The following is a 25,550-nucleotide window of genomic DNA, read 5'->3' as shown; positions in this document are numbered from 1 at the left end:
AAAACAATGGTGTTTTCCACAGAATGGCATATTCTACAGAATAAACCTTGGGCCCCTTCAGAGGCCACACAAGGGAGAGGAGTGCATGGAGGCCCTGCAGCTCAGGGGGAGAACTACAGAGGGTGGACCCTCGAGACAGACTTCCTCTTCCGTGGCCTTGCCCAGCTTTGTTCCAAGGTCAAACTGCCTGCGGCTACTGCCCTTGTACCTTAGCCAGCTTCATCCACAGCCCCAGGGTATGAACTAATAGGACCTGGGCAGGGTTCCAAATCTACCAGAATAGAGGAGAGGGAAAGGGGGTGTTATTTTAACCCCAAAGCCCCATGGAAAGGAGGCAAAATAGGTAAAATAATATTTGCTAATATTTTATAATTGTTATATGCCTGGTACTGTGTTGATGAAGCCTTGGGGTCAGTGGCTTTGGACAAGAACCTAATCTCTATGAACCTTAGTTTTTTCCATCTAGGAAATGATATGATAACGCCTATCATTTGGGGTTGCCGCACAGAATAAATAGATGATGTGTGTAAAATACTTAACTTGGTGCCTGGAGTACAATAATTGATCAATAAGTAGTCAATGTTATATTCTTGTTGCAGTTACACGTTGATATGTGGACGGTGACCTGCCTTCTTGATGCCCTGCCCCCCGCCCCCCGCCCCACAAGCTGATCCATTTCAGTGGGGAGAATGGCTGGCGCCACAGGGATCTTCCTCCACAAGCAGTGGGAAGTTGGCACCAGCTAATGAAAATGTCAAGTAGGAGACAAACCCCATGCAAACTGGGGTTGTCTCTGAAAGGAAGCAGAAGAAGAGCAGCCAGTTGAGGGATGCCAACTTCTTGTAAGTTGGTAAGTGTTAGGGGTTGAACTGTGTCCCCCCTCCCCAAGAAGAGGTTGAAGTCCCCACCCCCAGTACCTGTGGGTGTGATGTTGTTTGGGAACAGGGTCTTGGTAGATGATCAAGTCGAGATGAAATCTTCAGGGTGGGCTTTACTCCAATATGACTTACATCTTTATAAAATGTGGAAATCCAGCCATAGAGAGGTACACTGAGGAAGAACATCCTGTGACGATGAAGGCAGATATCAAGGCGATGCATTGATTGCAGGAATCACCAAAGATTGCTGGCTACCACCACAAGCCAGGAGAGAGGGACAGAACAGACTCTCCCTCACTACCCTGAGAAGGAAGCAATCTGACTGATACCTTGATCCCGGGCTCCCAGCCTCCAGAACCATGAGACAATACATTTCGGTTAAGCTACCCACCTGTGGTGCTCTGTTACAGCAGCCCAGGCCCACTGAACAGTGGGGTCTGCTGAGAGAGGACAGACTCCCACCTCTTGCCTGCTTTGTGACCCTTGACAAGTAGTTACCTCCTCTTGCAGAGACTAGCTGTGAAAGGTTAACCCTGAGGCTGAGTGAGATACTGCATGGAACACTCCAGACCCGGTCCCTGACACATAAATGCTCAGCATCTGTCACAAATGTGCAGATTAGTCACCCCTGGGGACCCTGGGGAGTGGGAGGCTGAAACTCACTTTAGGTTGCTTCACAAATGTGTGGTTTTTGCTCTCCTTTGAAATTCTAAATTCCTGTGGGCAGGAGCTCACGACATGAGTCTTCCTATAGACTCTCCAGTCACACCAGGACAGTTCTCTGAATCCCATAAATGCTCAGCAAATACTTCTTACTCAATAAAGTGTGTTCTATATTAGGATTGTATCAGAGTCAATTCTAGAGTGAGATCTGATGTCTTTGCATCCTCAGTCTGAAGGCCTCACCCAAGACAGCCAATGAATATTGATGGATTAGTATTAAATGAATGGATGACCTTTATGGGGTACATGATTTGGCTTGTAGTATAATTGAATCTATGGTGAGGTATGGTGTTTTATCAAGAAACAGCTGAGCTGCTGCCTGGTATTGATCTCAGCATCATAACAAACTGGAAAAATAGAAAAGCTAAGGAAAGAAAGCTAAGCTAAGAAAATAAGCTAAGGAGTTTTAAATATTTACTGTGTTGGGGGCTAAGCTTCATGCAGATTATCTGTTGCATTCCTCGCACCATTGTGAACTACAGTTCTTACCTTCACTTTGCCAATGTGGAATACTTTTCAAAGTCACAGCGAGGAGGGGCACCCGCGTGGCTCAGTCGGTTAAGTGTCCAACTCTTGATCTCAGCTCAGGTCTTGATCTCACAGTCATGACTTCAAGTCCCACATTGGTGGGCTCCATGCTAGGCATGGAGCCTACTTAAAAAAAAGAAAAACAAAAAGTCATAGCAAAGAAAGGAGAGTCTGGATTTAAATTCAGGAAATCGAATCCCACGGTCCACACACTTAACCATTATAGCACATTCCCTTCTTCTTCCTAAGTATGTGGAACTCTGTGAAGGCTCTATAATCTAGCACTAGAGCCACTATTAGGCTGGCAGGGTCCTTGATAAGCATCTAATCCAAGATCTTTTAAGAAAATGAAACTGGGAACCAGGGAAGACATGTGACTAGCTTTACAATGAGAAAGTGACCCAACTGGGACTTGAAGCCAGGTCCCCTGATCCCCAGCCCAGGCTGGTGTGTCCTGGTAGGAGTGGGGACTTGGGCTATAACTAGTCATTCACCCAAGTCCCTAGCTCTCTATCCTCTAAATGGGCAAGGAAATTCAGGGAGGTGGGGAACACTGGCTGCCAACTTCCTGCTTCTGTCCACAGAGAAAACTTGAGCCAGGAAGGGCCATCCTACTGAATGGCCTACACATTTGTCTTTCGCTCCTCAGGGACTGCACTCCTGCTGTTCTCACATCCTCTGAGTTTGAGTCTTGTCAGTCTGGACCAAGTGCAAATGGGATCCCATGAGCCCAGGGCCCAGGCTTTGCTCTGGGTGATGTCCTGCTCATTATTACTCAGGACATGGGTGTTACAGTCTGTGGGCTCTGATGATGCAGAATATCATGGGGCATCTAGCCCTCTCCTAAAGGAGCCAAAATGATCCTTGTCATGACACGCAGCCTGAGGAGGCTGAAGCCAATGTCATAGAAGTACAGATGGCACCTCTCAGAACAGGGAGAGGACACTGATAAACATTCCCCATATTTCCAAGGTGATGTGTGTTGCACTTGACCCCTCTCCTTGCCTCCATCCTTTCTCTGTGTGGCCTTATCTTCCTGCAATAGCACCAAAGTTGTAGCTCTGGGTTGGGGGCTGGCAGTGGGGCTGGAGAGCTCTGAGCATAATAACCTGGGACCTGATTCCCCTGAAAGCCACTCATGGATGGTTCTCCCAAAGACCTGGGGATCCTTACAGAATTCTCTAGAAATAGCAAAAAAAACATTGGAGCCCAAACATTTCCTGAGCCCTCATGCAACCACCAGCATCTGGGCTTACTACTTAGGGAAACACTGTAAGAACAATTGTTACATGTGAGCTCCTATGGGTCACTTAAAATCACCCAGTGACTCTCCACTCAACTGAGAGACAGCACAGCTCTGACTAGTGGATTAGGTTCACTGCATTCGCCTGGAGTCAGGAAGTGGGTCTAGAGCACAAACGGTTGGGTTGTTGACATACTTTCTTCTGTTTCATGTATCGGGCTTCCACACACTAAAATGCACTTGCAAAGAGAGGTCAGATGCTTGGAAGTTAATGATAAAAAGGCTTATCAGTTGGAACTCTAGTTGAATCTTTTCTATACAAGAGGAAACAGGCCCAGAGACGAAAAGTGACTTGTCCAAAATCACACAGCTAGTGTCCGAGGCAGCAACAGAACCAATAGAACCGGGGGGTCCTGGGTCTCAGTGAGTGGACACAACCTAGGTATTAGGGCCTGAGATTTCACTATTAGGAATTGTCACTCTTGTTTTCATAGTATTTGATGGTCTTATTTAGGTACACAAGTAGTAAATGAGTGTATCAGCACAATCATAAAAGAAAACTTTAAAGACCAATTGTATTTATCAAGCCTTTAAAATTTCTCTTTCTATGTTTCTTGGTCCTCTCCCCAATCCCTTTCCCCCTCCCACCAGGTGTGTTCGATGTTAACAAATGTGTGTCCAAGCTTTCCAGGCCTTTTTCAATGCATTTGGAAATACATTTACGACATGTAATCATATATTTAAATATACATTTGTATATTACAATGTGCATTGTAAATATAGGCGTGTTATTTAAAATCCCAATTTAGGGGTGCCTGGGTGTCTCAGATGGTTAAGGATCTGACTCCAGGTTTTGGCTGAGGTCATGATCTTTGGGTCAGGAGGTGGAGCCCTGAGTTGGGCTCCATGCTCAGTGGGGAGTCTGCTTGGGATTCCTTCTCTCTCGCTCTCCCTCTGCTCTTCCGCCTGTCCCCTCTCTCTCTAAAATAAATAAATAATTTAAAAAAAAAAAAAGAAAGAAAATCCGGTGCCTGGGTGCTCAGTCAGTTGAGTGTCTGCTCAGGTCATGATCCTGGGGCCCTGGGGTTGACCCTGGTATTGGGTTCTTCACTCAATGGGAAGCCTGCTTCTCCTTCTCCCTCTCCCTCTGCCCCTATCCCTGCTCATGCTCTCTCTCTCAAATAAATAAATAAAATACTTAAAATAATAAAATAATAATAAAATCCCAATTTATATATCACCCCATTTATATATATATAAGATCAAGCTATACTGTTTTGTTCACTTAACCTTGTGTCTTGGAGCTCTTTCCATGGTCCTTCTAGAACCTTGGCATCTTGTCAATGCCTCCATAAGATTCCACTGCATGGCTGTACCAAGTATATATTTAGCTATTTGTCTATCTTCAGACATTAAGATTGTTTCCCATCTTTTTCTATTGTAGTCATAACCACAACGAACTTCCTTATATACAAATCTCTGGGAGATGAGCCAATGTTTCTGCAGAAGAGGTATCTAGAAGTGAAAAATGTGAGATCATTTGTTTAGAGAAGGTCTCACTGTAAGTTGTAACACGTCACCTTAATGTTTTCCAAAGCGTTCTCTTTTGAACTTTGAGGGTCTTAAATAGCCATAAATTTTCACAGCAACCCTGTGAAAACAAAGCACAGTCCCTACTTTACAAAATAAGATTTCAGCTAAGATTTATTAACTAAAACCAGCACAGCTCTCATCATCATGCCAAACCAGCTCTGCGGCTCTCAGCCTGGCTTACTCCTCTTACGCAGACCCCAAGTCTGAGCACCTGCCTGGCTGAGGGAAGGGGCACAGCCCACCTGGTCTGATCACCAGAATTCTGAGCCTGAAGGATTGGAGGAGCTACGGCCCACTGTCTGAAGCGGGGTGTGGGGAGGTAACCCCCCTACCAGAACAATGGAAGGTTAAGGACACAAGCCCCAAGCTAGAGAGACTTGGGTTCAAATTGCAGCTCCATGACTTTTCAGAAGGTGTTTTCTTGGCAACTCTGATGTCAGGTGTCTCATCTGTTAGTTGGAGGTGATACTAATATTTACCTCACGGTGCAGTGAGGGAATTGATTCCAAGCCTAATTACAAGGAGAGAGCAGTCTGGTCGCTGGTGCTTGGCAACCTGGCATTCCTGAGGCTCTTACTAGCTGGATTGGGAATGGAAAAATGTGCCTCTAGCACTCACCGTGCACTCAATTCATTTTAAGGAAAGAGAGTTGTTGCCTTTTCTGTTGTTCCCTGGTTATTATCGTTCCACCCCCACACTCAATTCCACAGAGAACTTTAGTGAAAATATCATTTGGATATTTGAGGAGGAGGCGTGGAGACCTTGGTCTCTGCAGTGTAATATTGGAGCTCCATGGCAGGACAGGTGTTAGAGAAATGAGAACGCTTTGTTCTGGGACGCAGAAGAAGTATGGGCTCCAGAGTCAAACAAACCTGGATAGAAAGCGGGTGTCTCTGTTGATTAGCTGTGTGACTTTGGCAAGTTTCTTAAGCTCTCTGAATTTCCATTCTCTTCACCCATAAAATCAGGATTAAAAAAAAGTAACTGCTTTGCTGGCTAATTGAGAAGTTTATAGGTGGTGAAGTAATGCTCCTAGCATAGTGTCTAGCTCTCAAGATCGGTAGCTCATCTTGCTGTCATTATATATGACTTTCGGTTGACGATCTTGCTTTCTACTTTGCTAAGAACATTGAAGGATTCAGAAAACACCCACATATTCCAGCCTTCAGCCATTTGCCCTTCCTACACCTGCATCCGCCAACTCTGCCTTCCCAAAATGAGCCAGTCTTTCCACTGTTAGGCGAGATCCAATCCCCCTCACCTACCCAAGAACATTGCTTCAGGAATGTTTCATTGTCACTTGTTCTCTCTCTACGGGTTCAGTCCCATTGAATGAAAGCTCACTGCTATTCTTCCGATACTTTAAAACAAAAACAAACAAGAAAAAAACTTCTCATGATCTCACTTAAGCTGCCAACTTCTCCTCCACATTTTTTAAGCTTCCCTTTGTAGCCAAACTTTTTTGTGCCTCATTCAGCACTTCCGCTTCTGCATATGTACCCAAAAGAATTGAAAGCAGGGTCTCAAGGAGATATTTACAGCCCATGTTCATAGTAACATTACTTACAAGGGCCAAAAGGTGGGAACATCCCAAGTGTCCATCAGAGAATGAATGGATATGCAAAATGTGGTATGTACATACAGTGGAATATTAGTCAGCCTTAAAAGGGAGGAAATTCTGACTGATGCTACATGATGGATGAATTTTGAGGCCCTTCTGCTAAGTGAAAGAAGCCAGTCATGGAAAAAAACATGTATTGTATGAATTACTTAGAGTGGTCAAATTCATAGAGAAAGTAGAATGATGGGTGCCAGGGGCTTGAGGGCAGGGGGAATGGGAAGGTGCAGTTGAATGGGTATAGAATTTTAGTTTTGCAAGGTGAAAAGAGATCTGGAGATTGGATGCACATCCGTGTGAATACGCTTAACGTTACTGAGTTGTAAACTCACGTAAACATAGTTAGGTTGGTAAATTTTAGGTTCTGTATATTTCATTCTAGTCAAAAAAATTTTTTAAATGAACTCTTCTCTTCCTCAGCACACTCCATCAGCTTCTGTGCCTACCGCCTCCTCCCCGATCTACTTTCTTAATGTGGATTCTGGAATACACATTTTCTGACCTTTCTTTCTATCCCATCATATCCCATTGGTTTCTTCTTCAAAATGTATGCAGAAGGTGACACTTCTGACCCCACTTCTGGATTACTGAGATCACCTGCTAGCTAGTCTCATATTTCTGCTTCTACCCTTACCACCATTACATCCACTCTCAACACGGCAGCCGGTGAGATCCCTTTAAAACATGCCAGGCTGTGTCACTCTTCTGAGTCAAATCCTGTCACACAAAACTGAGTGAAAGTCCATGTCAGTACACACCCCAAGCCATCCACATCCCCCCCAACTCCCTGACCTGCCCACCCTCCCACCTTGCTCTTGGGCACCAGCCCCACTGGCCTGGGACCTGGCAGGTGCACTCCTGTCTCATTACCTGTCACGCTCTTCACCCACAAGTCTGCAGAGCTAACTCCTTCACCTTGAAATGTCCACACAATGTCACCTTTCAGTGAGGTCTACTCTGAGCACCTGATTTTAAATTGTACTTTGTCTCCACCTTCATCAGCTATACCCTCTTCCACTTCTTTTTCCCATAGCCCTTCTCCCCTGAGTGTGTATACCATTGTAACACACTTGAGAATGTTTACCTACTTATTAGGTTTCCTGTTACTTCCCATCTCTCCCCAATAGAATTTAAGCAGGGATTTTGTCTATGTGGTTCACTGATGTATCCCCAGCACCCACAACAATGCCGGGTGCATGGTAAGTGCTGCATGATTTTCCAGAGGATTAAATCACTTCCAGTAGTCCACTATCCACCTTGATCTTCACAGCCATTTTGTGAAGGTTGTCAAAAGATCTATTGCATCCATTTAACAGATGAAGACAGGAGTCTCAAAGAGGCTAGGGGTCTTCATTCACTTAAAATGCAGTCATTCATTTACTCAGCAAACATAGTGAGTGACATCATGGCAGAGCTATGCTCAGAACAGAGATTTGTTCAAATCTATTCTTGGGTTTTTCCTGCCTTAGACACCCATACTCCCTTTTGAGAATTGAGAAAATCTCATGCACCCCCGGTTAAAGAGCAATCTAGACCAATGGCTAAGAGCAGGGACTTTGGAACCTGTGCTATAAGTCTACCTCCCCTATTCTATGACTCTGCGACCTCGGGCAGGGTCCCTCAATGATTCCCCTCCTCAGTGTTCACACCTGTAAGGTGGGCATGGCGCTAATGGCCACCTCTAGCCCTTGTCACAGGTACTCAGCAAAAACAAATGCAAATAAAGCATTGTCATTAGTGAGTGAGTGTGTTTTCTACTTATCCCTACCCACTTAGTGATTTTCTCCCATTTTCTTCCTATAGTTTGCTCGACAAAACCAACGGGCTGATTTTTTTTTTTCATTTCCAAATATAAAGATATATCGTAATATTGAAGAGGCTTTTTCCAACCCCAAAGTTTTGATCCGCCCACTCTCCATTACCCTGGTGCCTCTCAGCATCCACAGATTGTCGAATATGACCCCAAGTTAAGAGAGGGCCCTGGCCCCTTCCTTCCTCCTTTTGCATCTGTTCCCGACAGAGGAAGAGCTCCCGATTTCCAGCTGCAGGGTTGAAATGGAAACCGGCAAAAGTGCAAGCAAAGGGCTCAATTTCCCAATCGCTGCAGCTGAAGAGCGCCCTGAGCTATTTTTAAAGCCCTTTTCAGAAACTCCAGTGCTTGCAATGGATCTATTTTCTTAACTGCCAAGAGATAATGCTTAAAAGGGATAGCTTGAAAATATTCCATGGCACTCATAAAAATGACCGAAATAGATGGTGCATAAGACAGCCTTTGTCTGGAGCAGCGGCCGAAGCGAGATGAAGCCTTTCAGACCCCAGGCCAGCGGCGCTGCTGGATCTGCTGCTCACAACCGTGGCTTTGTGTGTTGACTGTGCATCAGGACCAGAAAAGGCAACAAAACCAAACATCAGTGACCTGGCATTTAAATCGGTCATCAATCCCAAGAAACCAGGAACCCCAAAATAGCTCTCAAAGCATCCCCCTCATCTTGAGCTCTGCTTTATCTATAAACCTGTCCAAACTGTCTAAAACCAGTCGAGCTTTCCGCCCCTTCCCTGAACTCCTGAAGTTTCTCTGCCTCCCTTAGTAGAACCACCAGCCAGGCGGTCATCTGTGCTACAGATTTAGGAATCCTGTTCAACTCTGCCTTTCCTCGCCTCCCACACCCGATAAAGTCTTCCTAATATGGTCTCCTGAGTAGTTCTGAAGTCCCTGTTCTCTGTCCCCACGACCACCGGCCTCATCCAGGTCTGCATCAGCTCTCAGCTGGATTTTTGCAAGAGCCTTTTAAGAAGTGTTCATGCATCTATTTTGGTCTCTCTTCAGCAATTGACACCAAGGAATTTTCAAATATTTTATAATTATATATTTTTTAATTACAAATATTCATTTGACACCTCTTTGCTGAGAATCAGTGTTTCATTGACCTCAGAAGATAGTCCGCATTCTTTTTTTTTTTTTTTAAAGATTTTGTTTATTTATTCATGAAACACAGAGAGAGAGAGAAAGGCAGAAACATAGGCAGAGGGTAGAAGCAGGCTCCATGCAGGGAGTCCGACATGGGACTCGATCCCGGGACTCTGAGATGATGCCCTGAGCCAAAGGCAGACGCTCAACCTCTGAGCCACCCAGGCGTCTCAATAGTCCACATTTTTTAGCAAGAGTAGACAAGACCTTCCATGACCTGCTCACTGCAACCTTTTCCCTAAGCCCTGCTACAACCTACCTCATGCTTTATGCTATAGCAACATCAAGCAACCTGTGATTTTCCGCACACCATATTATTTATTTCCCCATGCTTTTGCATATGCCATCTCTCTTGCTCAAAATGTCATTCTTTATTTCTTAACAGGAAATATTTTATTGACACATGACATGAATGTCCGGCTTGACACATTTTTATAGAACTGACATACTCAAGTAACTGGTATAGAAATCAAGAATTTGAATATCATTGGTACTCCAAAGCCTCTCCCATCCTCTCCTGACACCACACCCTAAAAGGTAGCCAATATTCTCCCTTCATTCCATTTTGATTGGTTTTGTCTGATTTTGAACTGTATGTAAATGGAATCATACAGTACATCAGTACATGCCTTTTTGTCTGGTTTCTTTCTTGTAATATTATTTTGAGATTTACCAACACTGTTGCATATGGCAGTAAGTTGTTCTTTCTGATTGTCTAATATAATATTCCTTTGTATAAGCACACCAAATTTAATTATCCAGTCTAGTGTTGAGTGGTTTCCAGGTTTGGGTTATTACAAAAGTACTGCTATGAGCATTCTTTTATTTATTTTTTATTTTTTATTTTTTTGATGAACATAGGTGTGCATTTATGCTGAGTATAATTGCTGGATCATATGATATACATATATTTAGCTTTAAAAGATATTGCCAAATGGTTTTCCAAAGTAATTGTACCATTTGCACTCCCACTAGCAATATATGAGCATTCTAGTTGCTCCATATTTTGGTCTATACTTGGGATTGTCAGGTTTTTAAGTTTTTTAGCCACTTTGATGAATTTTTAAAACTATGTCTGACATCTCTCTTTTAATTCAAGTGTTTAGATCAACTACTCTTCATGTAATTATTGACATAGCTGAATTTAAGTCACTCATATTATTCATATTCCATTTATCTCATCTGCTCTTTGTTCTTCTTTTCCTCTTTGCTTGACTTCTTTTGGATTATTGGGTATATTTTAGTGGCTGCTCTTGGTTTTCTATTATGTGTCTTTGACTTAACACATTCTATCTTTAAATAGTGTTATAAAACTTCTTGTATAAGAAGTTTATGAGTACATTTTCATTTCACTCTCTTCCTGTGTTTTTATTGTTGTCATACTAGTGTTTCTACATATATTATAAAATCTACAGTTTTTTGGTTTTAAACAATTACCTTTTGAAAAAATTAAAAATAAGAAAACTTCATTTATATTTACTCATATAGTTGCCATTTCTAAAGCTCTTTATTGCTTTGTATAACAAGCAAATGGTGCGAGTCAATAAAAGTTTGCTGAGTAAATGAATGGCAGCATTTTAATTAAATGAATGAAGGCTATTGAGACTCCATTTCTTCATCTGTAAAATTGATATAATAATTTCTTTTGGAAGCTTTCACAAAGTGGCTGTGAAGATCTAATGGGATAATGGACTATTGGAAGTAACTTAATACCCTGAAAAAATCATTCAGCCTGCATATCTTTAAATATTTCTTCACCCTATTTTCTCCCTTGTTTGGACACTTAAATTTCTGGCATTTTAGATTCTTTCACCATGTCACTATGTTCCTTTTATTTTCTTTTTTTTTTTTCCTGTAGTTTACAAAGTTTTCCCCTGTTCTTAAGTCTGGATATTTCCTACTGTTCTCTCTTCAGGTTTTCAAATGCTCTCTCCTGAAATCTACTATTAAACCCATCTATTAAGTTTTAAACTTCAGTTATTGAGTTTTTCAGTTCTATACTTTCTATTTGATTTTTTCTTATAAATCTAATTCCTAACCTTGACATTAATTTCTTAATCATAATTATTTTATTTTTTAAAAGATTTTTTTGTTTGAGAGAGAGAGAGAGATGGAGCAACAGAGATAGTGAAAGAGCATGAACAAGGAGGAGAGAGAGAAGCAGACTCCTCACTGAGCAGGGAGCCCCATGTGGGGCTCAATCCCAGGATCCCAGGATCATGACCATACCCAAAGGTAGATGCTTAACCGACTGAGCCACACAGGTGCCCCAGCTATTGTTATTTTAAAGATTATGTTTGTTTACCTCAAAGTCTGGATCATCTGTGGGTCTATTTTTATTGCCTGATTTTTTTTTTCCCTTTGGGTTTTTATCTTTTGGGTATTGAAATATCTGGTAATTTTTTTAAAGTTTTTATTTTCATTCCAGTCAGTTAACATACACTGTTACATTAGTTTCAGGTGTACAATATAGTGATTTAACACTTCCATATATCACAAGGTGTTCATCACAACACGTGCCCGCCTTAATCCCCAATACCTGTTTCACCCATCACCCCACCCACCTCCCCTCTGGCGACCACCAGTTTGTTCTCTAAAGTTAAGAGTTTATTAAATTCCACATATGAGCAAAATCATATAGTGTTTGTCTTTCTCTGACTGACATATTTCACTTAGCATTATACTCTCTAGCTTGGAATATCTGGAAATTATTTATTAAAGGCTTGGCATTATCTTGAAAAATTATAGAGAATCTTGGTGATGTTATATTTCCTTAGAGAGGCTTTACTTTCCTTCTTAGATGCAGTTAGGAGCAATTCAGCTTAATGAAATCAGAAATGATTGTTTTTATTGAGATGATTTGAGTGTGAGTTTGTTTTTGTAAAACCTACCTACCCCATTTCCAGTTGCCCTTACTCCTAAGACAAGGACCGTCAGTGGTGACATTACAAGTCTGATCTACTAACTGGGGCCTTTTCTTTTTGGTAGAATTTGAATTCATCTAGTATCTTGAGATTGCCAAAAGTTGTGCTCAGATTTTTTGATTTCTAGCTATCACCCTCTAATTGACTTAGCCTCTTTCCTGATAAATTGCAAGTACCTTAAGGGGAAGTTTAGTGTAAAATATCATTCACTTCTTTATAACTCCCTCTGTCTACCATCTTGGTCTCTTAAGTCTGGCCTACCTTGGTTGTGCTCCAATCCTTTCAAGCCACTGTTCTTTGTTTTTGTTTGATTTATATCCAGCCTTTCCAGTTATTCTTGGCACAGGCACAAACACATACATTTACCAATAGGCACAAACACATTTACCAATAGAATTGGTAAATCATAAATAATTATCTAATGGACAGAAGCAAATGTCTGCCTTCTCCCTTTTTGATTGAAAAACTCCTATTCACCCTTCAAGACTTAGATGCCACTTTGCTAGAAAATCTCCCCTTAATATTGTTCACCCAACTCCACTTTACCTCATGACTCCCCCCCATCCCCTCACATATAATCCCACAATATACCTTATAGTCCCCACACAGCATATAAACACGATTTATCATTACCTGACTTTGTCTCTCTTCCCCATTAAACCAATAGCATCTTGAAGCCAAAACTATGACTTATTCATCTCAGTATCCTCCATGCCTAGCACAATGCCTATTTTAAAAAACATATGCATTGGTGTGAACCTAACCGGTTCTCAATAGATGTTCAGAAATGCATAAAATGCCAGCCAAATCAGCAAGAAATTGGATTTCATTGACTTTGGAAGCTACCGCCAGGATTTCCAGACCCACTCTCAGGTCCCCTTCTGTCTCCTAAGCATTTTACCACTGTGCTCTAAACGTCCTGAACCATCACCTTAAAAAGGTGGCAATGATTCACTCAGACAAGTCAGTTTGTCTGTTCCATATTCAGTTCCCTCATATATAAAATAGAAATATTAAAATCTACCTTTCCTGGGTTGATATGATACAGCTATAGCTTTACGACGAAACATCCAGACTTTGAAGCTAGATTGCCTGGGTGTCAATCCTAGCTAAACTACTCACAAGCTATGTGACTTTGGGCAGATTAATTAACCTCCCTGTGTTGGTAAGGAATTAACATCCATAAAAGTCACAGAACAGAGCCTGGCATATGAGTAACCACGAGCCATTAGTATTCTGTGAGGATCAAATGAGATACAACATAAGTAACCTATAAAACAGTATGTTAGTTATTACTATGATGACTATTATAATAATTAAGTCATTTCCCCTAGAGAAGAGCAACTCAACCCTGAGGCTTCAGTGGGTGCTACCAAATGACATATTTAGCATTAAAATATGAACATCCAACCTTTTACTGTTGGCTTTAACTTGCTAAAAAAAATTTTTTTAAGACATTTTCAGCCCTAACATTTACTCTGAATGACTCACATATGAGAATTGAGGTTTCCCCTATACTTCCTAAAATCTATAAACCAGAAACCCAGAGCATGACATGCTTCCCCCGACCACAGGCTGTGGGCGGGACCCGAGCCAAATATAGCAAAGGAACCACCGTCCTGAGAAGGAGACAGAAGCCTCCAGACAGTGTGGCATTCTTTGCCATGTCTCCCATGCCCTGGGTGTCCACACTCAAGACCAAGGTAGACTCTAAGGGTATCACAGAGATGGGGACTGTGAGCTGAGTCTCTCTGTGACCAAAACATTGGTGAGACCAGAGGGGACTGGAAGTGAAGTTCCAGAGGAGTTAGCACAATCCAAAGGGTTCAGTAGGCATGAGCACGGGTTCAGAACAGCCAGCTCAGACCTTGGTGTTCCAGAGTCTGCAGCTCACCAAGGGGAAGTGCTGCTAGAACAGAACAGTCAGCAGGAAGCCCTGAAGAGAATTGCTGTCCTGGGGGAACTTGCTAAAATGCAGATTACTGAGCCCTACCCTCTGAGAAGCTGAGGATGGCAATCGGGACAATCCAGAAATCCGCATTTTTAACAGCTTCTCAGATTATTCTGACAAAGGTGGTTCTTGGGCCACAGTTTGAGACAGAAGTGGGGTCTACTTAGCTTTAAGGATCAAGGGTGTGGCCTCTTGGTAAGAGTGTCCTGCTGCGTATGGGTGGCCCTGAGCACCCAAGGATAGAAATAGCCAGCTGGAGGTCAAAGACAAGCAGGCAGAAAAAACAATCAACAACCCCTTTATACCACTGAACATGATGCTTGTCTGTTTGATGCTTTTGTGTGAATTCAAAAGATGCCCCCGATGGGCAGATGAACTTGGTAAAAGCAGCCATACTTTCAGATAGAGAGGCCAGATCAAGGCTTGGGAAGCAGAGACATGATGGGACTCAGTCCCTACTTTATCCCTTGACTGGGTGGCCTCACAGGACCTGAGACAGAAGGGCTGGGGGTCCTTAAGTTCTTTTAGCCCCTGACAAGGATCTCACAGCTGAGCTCTGGAGGCCAATGAGGAGCATCCCAGGACTGGAGGAACAGAAGCTAGAATTCATGTTCTGGGGTTGGTCAGGATTGCACTCAAGTGTTTGATGGTCACATGACCAAGAATAAATTCCCTGCCATCTTCCCCACCTCAGGAATTTAATCGATGAAATACAACAGCATTATTGCCCACTAGTGAGCCATGATCAACACTAAGGCAGCCACTCAACATCCATCAGGAACTTTTGATAAACATCAATAGCCCCAGTGACCACAGGAGGGCAGATGCTCTATGTCTGTCCCCCCCCAAACTCACTACCAGGAAGAATGTTATAATGAAAGTAAATACAAGATGACATCCTACCATATACAAACACAATTAGCAGACAGGCACAAACACAGCTGTTCCAGTAAATTGGGTGTAGTCCCTTAGGCATTCCACCAAGCACCATGCAAGGAAGTTCTCTCCAAGGCACACAAGGCCAGGTCCAGAGATGCCAAAGGCAATAGAAGAAGACCCAGAAGCCCAGCAGATCCTAAATGAGTCTCCTAATTACACACTAGTATGTGAAAGAGAATCCAAACTATTATTATTGCTCTATCTTTTTGTTTTTATTTAATAATTTTGTTATTAAGTAGTTCAATGATATGCTGAATATATCAGTGATCTGGTCTGAAGCTTCCTCCAAAAATGATTTGGCTGTGGGAAGACTTCCTGTCTCCAGAATAAAGCTTCAGAACTCCACCAGGAAGATTTTGCTCACAAAGAAAGAGCAGTGATGAGCAGCAGCTATTTGTTCTAGACAGGGCCAGCTGCATAATTCGTAGGATCTGGTGCAAAATGGAAAAAAAAAAAAAGTGTGAGGGGGGAAAAAAAAGGAATAAAATCTTTCTTCCACTCTTTTTCTTCCACTCTCTCTGTCAACCTGTAGTGCTGCCTTAGGTCAGGCCATCATAACAAAATACCATAGACTGGGGGGATTAGACAGCAGAAATTTATTTTCTCACAGCTCTGGAAGCTGAGAAATTCAAGATCAAGGTGCTGGCAGCTTGGGTTCCTGGTGAAAGCCCTCTTCCTGGTTTGTAGACAGCTGCCTTCTCGCTGTGTCCTCACAAAGGAGAGACAGACAAAGCGCTCTAATTTCTCTTCCTTTTATGAGGTCATTAATCCCAACATGGGCCCTCCTCTCAAGACCTCATCTCAACCTGGTTATCTCTCAAAGGCCCCACATCCAAATACCATCACATTGGGAGTTAGTTACCATCACATATAAATCTTGTGGAGGCACAAACATTCAGTCCATAACACACAGTGGTTTTTTTATTTGCTATTTAAGCTTGCATTCTCACCCAGCCCTCCCTATGCCCACTCCAGCCCCTGCCAGGCGAAGGGCAGCAGCAATCACTGGGCGCGGGCGGAGGAGCTAGCAGCAGAGAACCCCTCCCAGGCAGGTGGCAGGAGGTGGAGTGCGAGCTGAGGCTCCAAGTGCCAGGGCATGTATCATTGTCTCAGCAGACTGCTATCGAAACACAAATTCAGGGGCACTTGGGTGGATCAGTGGGTTAAGTATCTGCCTTCTGCTCAGGTTATGATCTCAAAGTCCTGGGATGGAGCCACCCCGTACCTTTCTGCTCAGTGGAGAGCACTGAGCACTCTCCCTCTGCCCCTCCCCCTGCTTGTGCACTCTCTCTCTCTATCTCTCTCTCTCTCTCAAATAAATAAAATCTAAAAAAAAAAAAAAAAACCCACACACAAATTCAAAGATAAAATGATTAAGAATTCCAAGACTGTCACTGCAGAGCATTATGCCCCAAGCACAGGATTTCCTACTGAGTGTGTGTCCCTGTGTCTCCTGTCACATGCCCCGATGCTAACATTCAGAAACTCAGATGGAGGGAATTCCACATTGCTGAGTGAGTGCCTCACTGTTTTACTAATATAGTGATAGCAAAAAGTTAATACCAGAGCACCTAGAGCAGCATCCTACCCTTAATTGATGCTCAAAAGTATTTAAACACGGGGATTTTGAAAGTTCAAAACTATTGAAAATAAGCCTAGACACAGAGTCAGTGCAAAATTCACAGAATATAGAACTAACCTAGTCTAAGGTGTCTCAACCGCAGCCCTATTGACATCTGTGGCTGAGTCATTCTTCATTACGGGGTCTGTCCTGTGCACGGTGGGATGTTCAGCAGCATTGCTGGTCCCATGCTGATTAGATGCCAGTACCATATCCATCAACCCCTCCCCGACCCATGACAATCAGAAGTGTCCCTAGGGGTGCCAAACATGCCCCGGGTGGCAAAATTGCACCTGGTTGAAAACCACTAGTATAAAATTTGGCACTTTGGGGTATTTATGTTTGATGAGCAAAGTTGCGGATTGCACTCCCACATTTAAAAGTTAAACTTGGAAAAAAAAAAAAAAGTTAAACTTGGTGGGCTATCCTTATGGCATTTTTTTTGTTTCCACTGAGCCACCCAGGTGCCCCCCTTTTTTTGTTTCTTAACCTAAAAATTATTCATGCCTAAACTGCTCAGCCTTCTTTATTATTCAAACACATAGCATCCTACATCAGCTGTTGGCAGTAAGCAGAGAGAGGCTATCCTTTTGAGGAGGAAGCGAGAATATTCAACAAAGATTCACTGATGGGACTGTCATATAATCAACACTCGATTGCCCAGATTTCGAGGGAAGCAGATGTGTTGACATCCAGAAGGAAAAAAAGAAAAAAAAACAGAATCCAGATTATGCAAAAATCATTTCTATTTGGCTTAAGTTTTTGTGTTGGTTTGTTTCTACTGCAATCAAATGAACTGGGTCTTGTTCAGGCTGGTATCAAAATGAAAGAGGAAGCCACCTGGGCCAGACAGAATCTGGAATTGAGAAGACTGGATCCCAACGCCAAGTTGGGATTTGACCAAAGGAACATCAGTGAACTAAATTCTTCCCTCTCCTATTTTTCGAAGACTTCTTGCCAATTGCTTCTCGGAATAAAGAGAAGATTAGAAGATTAACAGAGTTGGGGGCACCCTAGTGGCTCAGCGGTTGAGCTTCTGCCTTTGGCTCAGGTCGTGATCCCGGGGTCTTGGGATCGAGTCCCACATCGGGCTCCCCGCAGGGAGCCTGCTTCTCCCTCTGCCTGTGTCTCTGCCTCTCTCTGTGTGTCTCTCATGAATAAATAAATAAAATCTTAACAAAAAGAAGATTAACAGAGTTGAAACCATGATGGATGCTATTGACCTGCATCTAGAACCCCCAAATCTCTTGGACCAGCTGGTGATCTGTGTCTGTCCCTACTCCCATGACTTTCGTCACAGCATAGCCCTGGAGTAAAGGACGGGTGTGGTGTACAAGGCCACAGTTCCTTTGATCTGAGCAGGGACAAACTCTGAGGTATGGCTCATGCTCCAGAGTTCCCTGTGGGGCCAGAGTGAAGCTGGGACCTTGGCTGAAATCTCAGCCTGACCTTCCTTCTTCCTTTTCCCTGTCCTTCTTCCTCTAGTCCCTTAATTGTTCCTCCTGGGAGCATGTCCTTAATGAATCAGCTGCATTCACATCTTTGGCTCAAGATCTACTTCTGGGAAAAAAAAACAAAAACAAAAAAACTGGCCTAAGACATTTTCCTTTTACCCATGAGACCACAAGGGAAATGTGAGCCGCTTCTTAGATGGACGCCCCCCTAGATGGGCCATACAACCAAACCAAAAAGACATGGCTTAAGTTCAGAACACCAATGAGACCTTAGGGTCTCTTAAAATAGCTTCCCACTTTTAAGGAACACTCCATGGAGGACCAGAGCCAGAGAAAGGGCTGGAGCCAGATCTGAGAGTGTTGCCCAGAGAAGGATGAGCATTTTGGGATCAAACTGAAGTATCTGATTCCTTGGAGTTCATGAAACTCACACCTCAAACTCATGCCAAGGAAACTAATGCCAAGGAAAGATGATGAGCCTTGAACCAGGGGCCCGAAGCACAGATGATGGGCGCCAAGGAAACCACCAGACTCGAACCCAAACTAAGAAGGCTAGTCAGGTGCTGAGCTGGCCTGCAACCTCAAATTTCTAACTCCAGATCCAGTGCTCCTGCTCTTATGCCCTGTCCTATATACATGGTGGGATGTACCCATTAGATGCCAACAGCATACCCCTCTACCTTGGCTTTAAGACAACCACAAGTGTCTCCAGGTGTCACCAAATGTACCCAGGGGTGGCAAGTGGACAAAATTGCCTGCTGTTCTATCCTTCCTTGTGCTGTTACCTTTCCTTTGCTTCATTTCCCCTTATTAATGAACTTCAACACTCTTGGAGAGCAGAGACAAGAGGTATCCACAGTGTCTAGGGCAGGCTTTCAAAATACATTTTGGTGGTTGGGAGGCTAACTTCAGTAATACTTTTCCCAACTCTCCTCAACACATTTTCTGTAAAGCAGATATATGGCTGCCATTCACAGTTGCATGGGTGCTACTCACACATCCTACAGAGTGGACGGTCCATGCCAGAGCTGTGCAGTGGACAACAGGCTCAACCGTGCATGGAAGCCCAGGGCAGAGGCTCTTTTTCTTGCCAGGATCTGGTACTTCCTCCCTCTAAACCTCTAAACTCTTTCTCCACCTGGTCCCCCAGGGAGTTCTCGAACCTATGCTTCGGAATCTCTCCTACCTTGAGGCAAAGGAGATGAACACCTGTACCCCACACGATGCCTGGTATATAGTGGCTGTTTGAAAAAGAACAGTTGGTTGGATGAGCACAGCCATGGGCTGAATGGTACAGCATGGCTCAGGGGAGGAGACATGTGGGCTTTGGGTTCTTCACAATCAGCTAGACCTTGGGCCCAGAACTGGCTCTGCCTAGCTATGTGACTGTGGGCGAGTTATTTGCCACACACCTCTCTTCACCTCACCCTTAATCCTCATCACTCCCAAACACACGCAAGAACTGTTGGTGGGGAGGAAGATACAAACCGTTGAAAACAATCCATAGACCATCTTTCAATGGATCATAAGGGCAATGCGGCATCATGATGAAAAACATGGTTTGGGAGAGTCAGGCATGTGCTTTGAATCCAGTCTCTCCTTGTGCGACATCGGTCAGGATAGCTGGGTGACCCTCACCCCTAATCACCCAGATGTGGCCGGGGATGGTAAGAGCACCTACCTCACGATCATTGGGAGGGCATGAAATCGTCCGCGTGTAGCCCTTGGCACTGGATTGGCACGAAATGAATAAAATGCTGAATGAATAAACGAAGGAAGAAACAGAAGGATGACCTAAGTGAGTCATGGCCACGGGGCCAATGGGCTGAGTCTGGCGGGATATCCAGGTTCGAAATACGAGTGGCAGCTAATGGCCACTCCCCAGCCCGGCTGAGGACTGGTGAACGCTCTTCCCCGCCAGGTCGTCATCCTTATTTTCTCTTCATGGGTTGTGTGGGTCCAGGGGGGGTAAAGAAAGGAAGCGGCCCTGGTGAGTCATCACAGGATGACAGACAGTGACACGACATGAAAATTCGCTTCCTGTGTCTCTGTTGAGGCCAACGCTGGGAAACTCGTGCCTTCTAAGCCCGACAACTGTACCGAGCTTCCATGTGAGGGACTATGTAAGGTGTTTCAACAGAAGACTTCTGGAATAGGACCTTTCTCCCCACTAGAGAGGTCTGTGAGCTCGGGATCTTTCTAAGAAACCAGTCAAAGAAGGAGTGGATGTCTTTCCTCTTGTAGGGATTCTCCTCAAACATAACAAAAGCTGAAAAATTCAGAGTCCACATCTCTGGGCAGTGTGGGAGTCTGGGGCGTGGCCTCTCTTCTTAGGCCCGAGGCACCTGCTGGTATGGTCTCAGCACCCCAGGGACCCCCAAACAGCAGACTCTGCCCCCCAAGTTCTCTCGTCTCTGGAAGAAAGACGGGCCCCTTGCTCTCTCTCTCCCGTCCCTGCCCTGCAGGTGCCCCACTCAGTGGTGGCCTGGCAGCCTCCACCGAAGAATGTCACTCTGGCCTGGGGCCCGGCCTCAGACAAAAGCCCTTTTGGAGCTAGGCCTGCATCCTCTGGCTGACAGGCCCCTGCCCGCCTTCCCGCTGCCAACTAGGGGTGGCAGCTAAATTCATCCCCTCGAATTGATGGTTTCCACAGAGCAAGGCCTCTTCCCTGCTTAGGAAGTAAAATGAGTCTGAGCCCTTGATAGGCTGTCCTTGGCTCCGGGACAAATAGCTGACTGTCCTCACACAGAGGAGGGAAGGAAGATGAGACACCCCACCGCGTGAGACCAAAGGCGGCCAGGCCTGCAGACGCGTGCGTGGGGGGTGGAAGGAGGGAGCCCAATGCCCAAACCAGAGACAAAGCCCTGAACGGCGAACAAACCTTCACACCCAAGTCTGACCCTGCCCCGGGCTGGGAATCAGCCCCACCTAAGTCTGGATTCCTGGCTTGGCTCTTTCCCAACGGTGCCACCCCTCAGCAAGTCATTCTCTGGCCCCCCGTTTTCACAACTTCTACATGGGGAGCTAAAAGGGTTACTAAATTGATTGTAAAAAATCATATGGGAGAAGATCACAGTTTTCTGATTATAAAAAGAAATATATGGAGAAAACTTGGAAAATAAAAAAGGTGCAAAGAAAAAATTGAATTGGTTGAAATTATGCTAATAATTGTATAATTTTAGTGTATTTCTGTCCGGTCTTTTTTGCATTCATGCACATAAGCGTGACTCTCGGAAGCCACAAACTCAAAGAAGCCACTCGATGTATTTTGCTTGGTCCTAACAGAATTCACCTTCAGTATATACATAGGTACAAACATACATACACATGTAAGGAGAGTCCTGACCTTGTAATGACTTGTTTTGAAGATTAAAGGAGGACATATAAGGTCCTAGGATGTTGCCTAGCACTTTGTGGACAAGCTCATCTTCTTTTTTTTTTTTTTTTTTTTTTTAGAAATTGTTATATTTATTTATTTATTTTTATTTATTTTATTTTTATTTTTTTATTGGTGTTCAATTTACCAACACACAGAATAACCCCCAGTGCCCGTCACCCAATCACTCCCACCCCCCGCCCTCCTCCCCTTCTACCACCCCTAGTTCGTTTCCCAGAGTTAGCAGTCTTTACGTTATGTCTCCCTTTCTGATATTTCCCACACATTTCTTTTCCCTTCCCCTCTATTCCCTTTCACTATTTTTTATATTCCCCAAATGAATGAGAACATATAATGTTTGTCCTTCTCCGACTGACTTACTTCACTCAGCATAATACCCTCCAGTTCCATCCACGTTGAAGCAAATGGTGGGTATGACAAGCTCATCTTCTAATGCCAACCTCTCACACTGCATACCAAAGCCTCTTTTGGGGGGTCCACCATTTAACCTATTTGGGATCTTCCAGATATATCCACATACCGCCCCCCCCGCCCCCGTAACCAAGATCACTTAAACTGCTCATTCTTACCCTTCCTCTAAGGCCACGTCTCAATCTCACTATGATTCTATTCCTTCTGAAGGCTTTTCCTGGGCTGTCGATGGGAGGCCATCAGCCATGGTCTCATCTGGACCAAGAACAACAGGTCCCACCCATGTACCCATCAGACGCAGCCGCCAAAAGTTCTGGCATGACGTTGGAGGAGCTGTTTATTTTTTGCAGACTCATCTAGAATGGGACACGTGTCATTATAGGACTTTATTGCAACATTGTCTTCCTAACTGCTATGACCCTTCGTGGTCCCCAAGGAGGCTGGCTTGCTCCCCTGGGAAATGAGAAATGCTATGGGTGGATGTGGCCTTAAAGACCAACCCTGTCATCTTATAGATGACAAGATGGACCTTCAGAGGGGTGAGATGAGTTCAGAGCTGGAGTGCTGCCCAAGTACAGAGGCAGAGGAGACAGCCTTCCCCTTCTTGCCAGCACCCACTTCTCTGCTTCTCACTCTGCTGTCAACTTTCCCTTCTATTGTGGATCAAATAGTGTCCCTCCCCCAAATTCACATCCACCTGGAACCTCAGAATGGGACCTTATTTGGAAATAGGATCTTTGCAGATGTACTCAAGTTAAGAAGAGGTTGTACTGGATTTGAGTCAACTCTGATCCAGTGACTGATGTCCTTATAAGAAGAGTGAAATTTAGATACAAACACACAGAGGGAAGACAGCCAGGTGAAGACAGAGGCAGAAATTAGAATTAGGCTGCCCAAAGGCCAGGGACACCAAGAAGTGACAGCAACCATCAGAAGCTGCAAGGCCCATGAGAAAATGCTCCGCATCACTTGCCTTCAGGGAAATACAAATCAAAACCACAATGAGATACCACCTCACACCAGTGAGAATAGGGCAAATTAACAAGGCAGGAAACCACAAATGTTGGAGAGGATACGGAGAAAGGGGAACCCTCTTGCAGTGTTGGTGGGAATGTGAACTGGTGCAGCCACTCTGGAAAACTGTGTGGAGGTTCCTCAAAGAGTTAAAAATAGACCTGCCCTACGACCCAGCAATTGCACTGCTGGGGATTTACCCCAAAGATACAGATGCAATGAAACGCTGGGACACCTGCACCCCGATGTTTCTAGCAGCAATGGCCACAATAGCCAAACTGTGGAAGGAGCCTCGGTGTCCATCGAAAGATGAATGGATAAAGAAGCTGTGGTTTATGTATACAACGGAATATTACTCAGCCATTAGAAATGACAAATACCCACCATTTGCTTCGAAGTGGATGGAACTGGAGGGTATTATGCTGAGTGAAATAAGTCAATAGGAGAAGGACAAACATTCTATGGTCTCATTCATTTGGGGAATATAAAAAATAGTGAAAGGGAATAAAGGGGAAAGGAGAAAAAATGTGTGGGAAATATCAGAAAGGGAGACAGAACATGAAAGACTCCTAACTCTGGGAAACGAACTAGGGGTGGTGGAAGGGGAGGTGGGTGGGGGGTGGGGGTGACTGGGTGACGGGTGCTGAGGTGGGCACTTGACAGGATGAGCACTGGGTGTTATTCTATATGTTGGCAAATTGAACACCAATAAAAAAAAAACAAAAACAAAACAGAAGCTGCAGAGCCTTCATAGAGAGCATGGCCCTGCCTATATATACCTCACTTTTGGACTTCTAACCCCAAAACTATGATAGAATAGTTTTCTCTTGTTTTAAGCCACCTGGATTGGCACTGTGTTACAACAAGGGAAACTGATACACTCTCTCGGCCTAGTGTTCTCCTCCATCCCTTGGTGAAGAAGAACACAACTCTCAAGAGACACCACTAATTTATTCAGACATATTATGATCTGGGGCCCCACAACTCCAGTTAGATTTGCATTCTAGAAGATGACTTTCACTAAGGGTGGTGAGATTGAGGTGAAACTCGGGATCCTCACAAGTGGGGCTCTAAACCCAGCTCTACCCCCTACAGAGTGTAATGATTACCTCCGTTTGCTGGATGCCCAAACCAGGGCTCAAAGAGGCATAGGTGAGTAGGGGCAGTGTTGTATGGTGGCAGAGAGGGTGGGCTCTGGCCTCATAGCCTCTAACCAGATTCTCATTCCTCCACTTCACAATTAGCCATGACCTTAGGAAAGTCCCTAACTTTTCATGCCTTGGTTGTCTCATTCATAAAATGGGGATGATAATAGCAAAACCTATCTCTCAGAATTGGCAATTTGGTAAGGACATTCATGGAAAACAGTTTGAACAGAGTCTGGCACCTAGTGATAGCTAATTATCTTAGTTTGCCACCAATGCCCAAGATCATTTGGCTGTAAGTGACAAAGGCAACATTTGAACACAGGCATGTCGGCTCCAATGAATGTTTTGGTTCTGTATTTCTAGACTGGACAAAGTCCATAAAGTTCTAAGCGCCAGCTTCACCCACAGATTTCCTCTCAGCAAATGAGCCCAAGAGAATGCTGTGCAAATGATTCCAAGGCTTATTGGGGATACTCCACCCAATCAAATAAGCCATACTGGATGGCAATGAACCCCCACACTCCAGGCCTTCTTTTGGGAAATAGGACTGTTGGGTGCTTGTGGACACCAAAGAATGTTCAAGCTCAAGCTGTAACCCAGATGAGGCTGAGCCATGGAAATCCAGTTCTTTATTCGGATCTTAGATGTTGATAGGTGTGCTATGCGTGTCTGGAGAGGACTCAGAATCACCAGCTCCCTGGGCAGAGTCAGCTGTGAGCTCAGGTTCATGGTTATCTTGACAGCCTTGAAGAAACCAAACATCTTCCCCTGAGAGGTGGTGTAGACAAGTGGTGGTGAGCTCAGGCTTTGGAGCACAAAGACAGTTTAAATCCCAACTCCACCACTTCTTATACTGGGAATATGGTCCAGATTAACTCTCCTGAACCTCCATTTCCTTTCTTTGTCAAGTGGGAATGATCATTGACCTAATGTCCTCTGGTGGTAGTGAAGAGTAGACAAGATAATGTCTGTAAAGCATCGAGCCCCCGAGAAAGTACCGGGATTCCAGAAACTGATGCTGCTCTGATAATGACAATGATGAACATGAAGGTGACGCCCACTCAGAGTGAAATGGGGGAGACTGCTGCCTTCCTCACAGCCACCAATGCCTGGGCAGCCCCCGGTCTGTGCAGCCTCCCC

At 44.2% G+C, this 25,550-nt stretch overlaps 1 long non-coding RNA gene across 1 annotated transcript; it reads right to left on the bottom strand.

Annotated features, from left to right (window-relative positions):
• Nucleotides 1-659: 659 nt before the first annotated feature.
• On the bottom strand, nucleotides 660-22,544 carry LOC140603395 (uncharacterized). The gene is made up of 5 exons (XR_012006372.1): nucleotides 22,407-22,544; nucleotides 4,953-5,023; nucleotides 2,091-2,252; nucleotides 918-1,065; nucleotides 660-793 (listed from the first exon to the last, which is right to left on the bottom strand). It is a non-coding gene; the product is annotated as an uncharacterized lncRNA (long non-coding RNA).
• Nucleotides 22,545-25,550: the final 3,006 nt, after the last annotated feature.

Source organism: Canis lupus, chromosome 14 (assembly GCF_048164855.1).
Source record: "Canis lupus baileyi chromosome 14, mCanLup2.hap1, whole genome shotgun sequence".
NCBI classification, from domain to species: Eukaryota; Metazoa; Chordata; class Mammalia; order Carnivora; family Canidae; genus Canis; species Canis lupus.
Note: the sequence above shows the minus strand (reverse complement) of the source record. Positions and strands in the feature narration are given on the sequence as shown.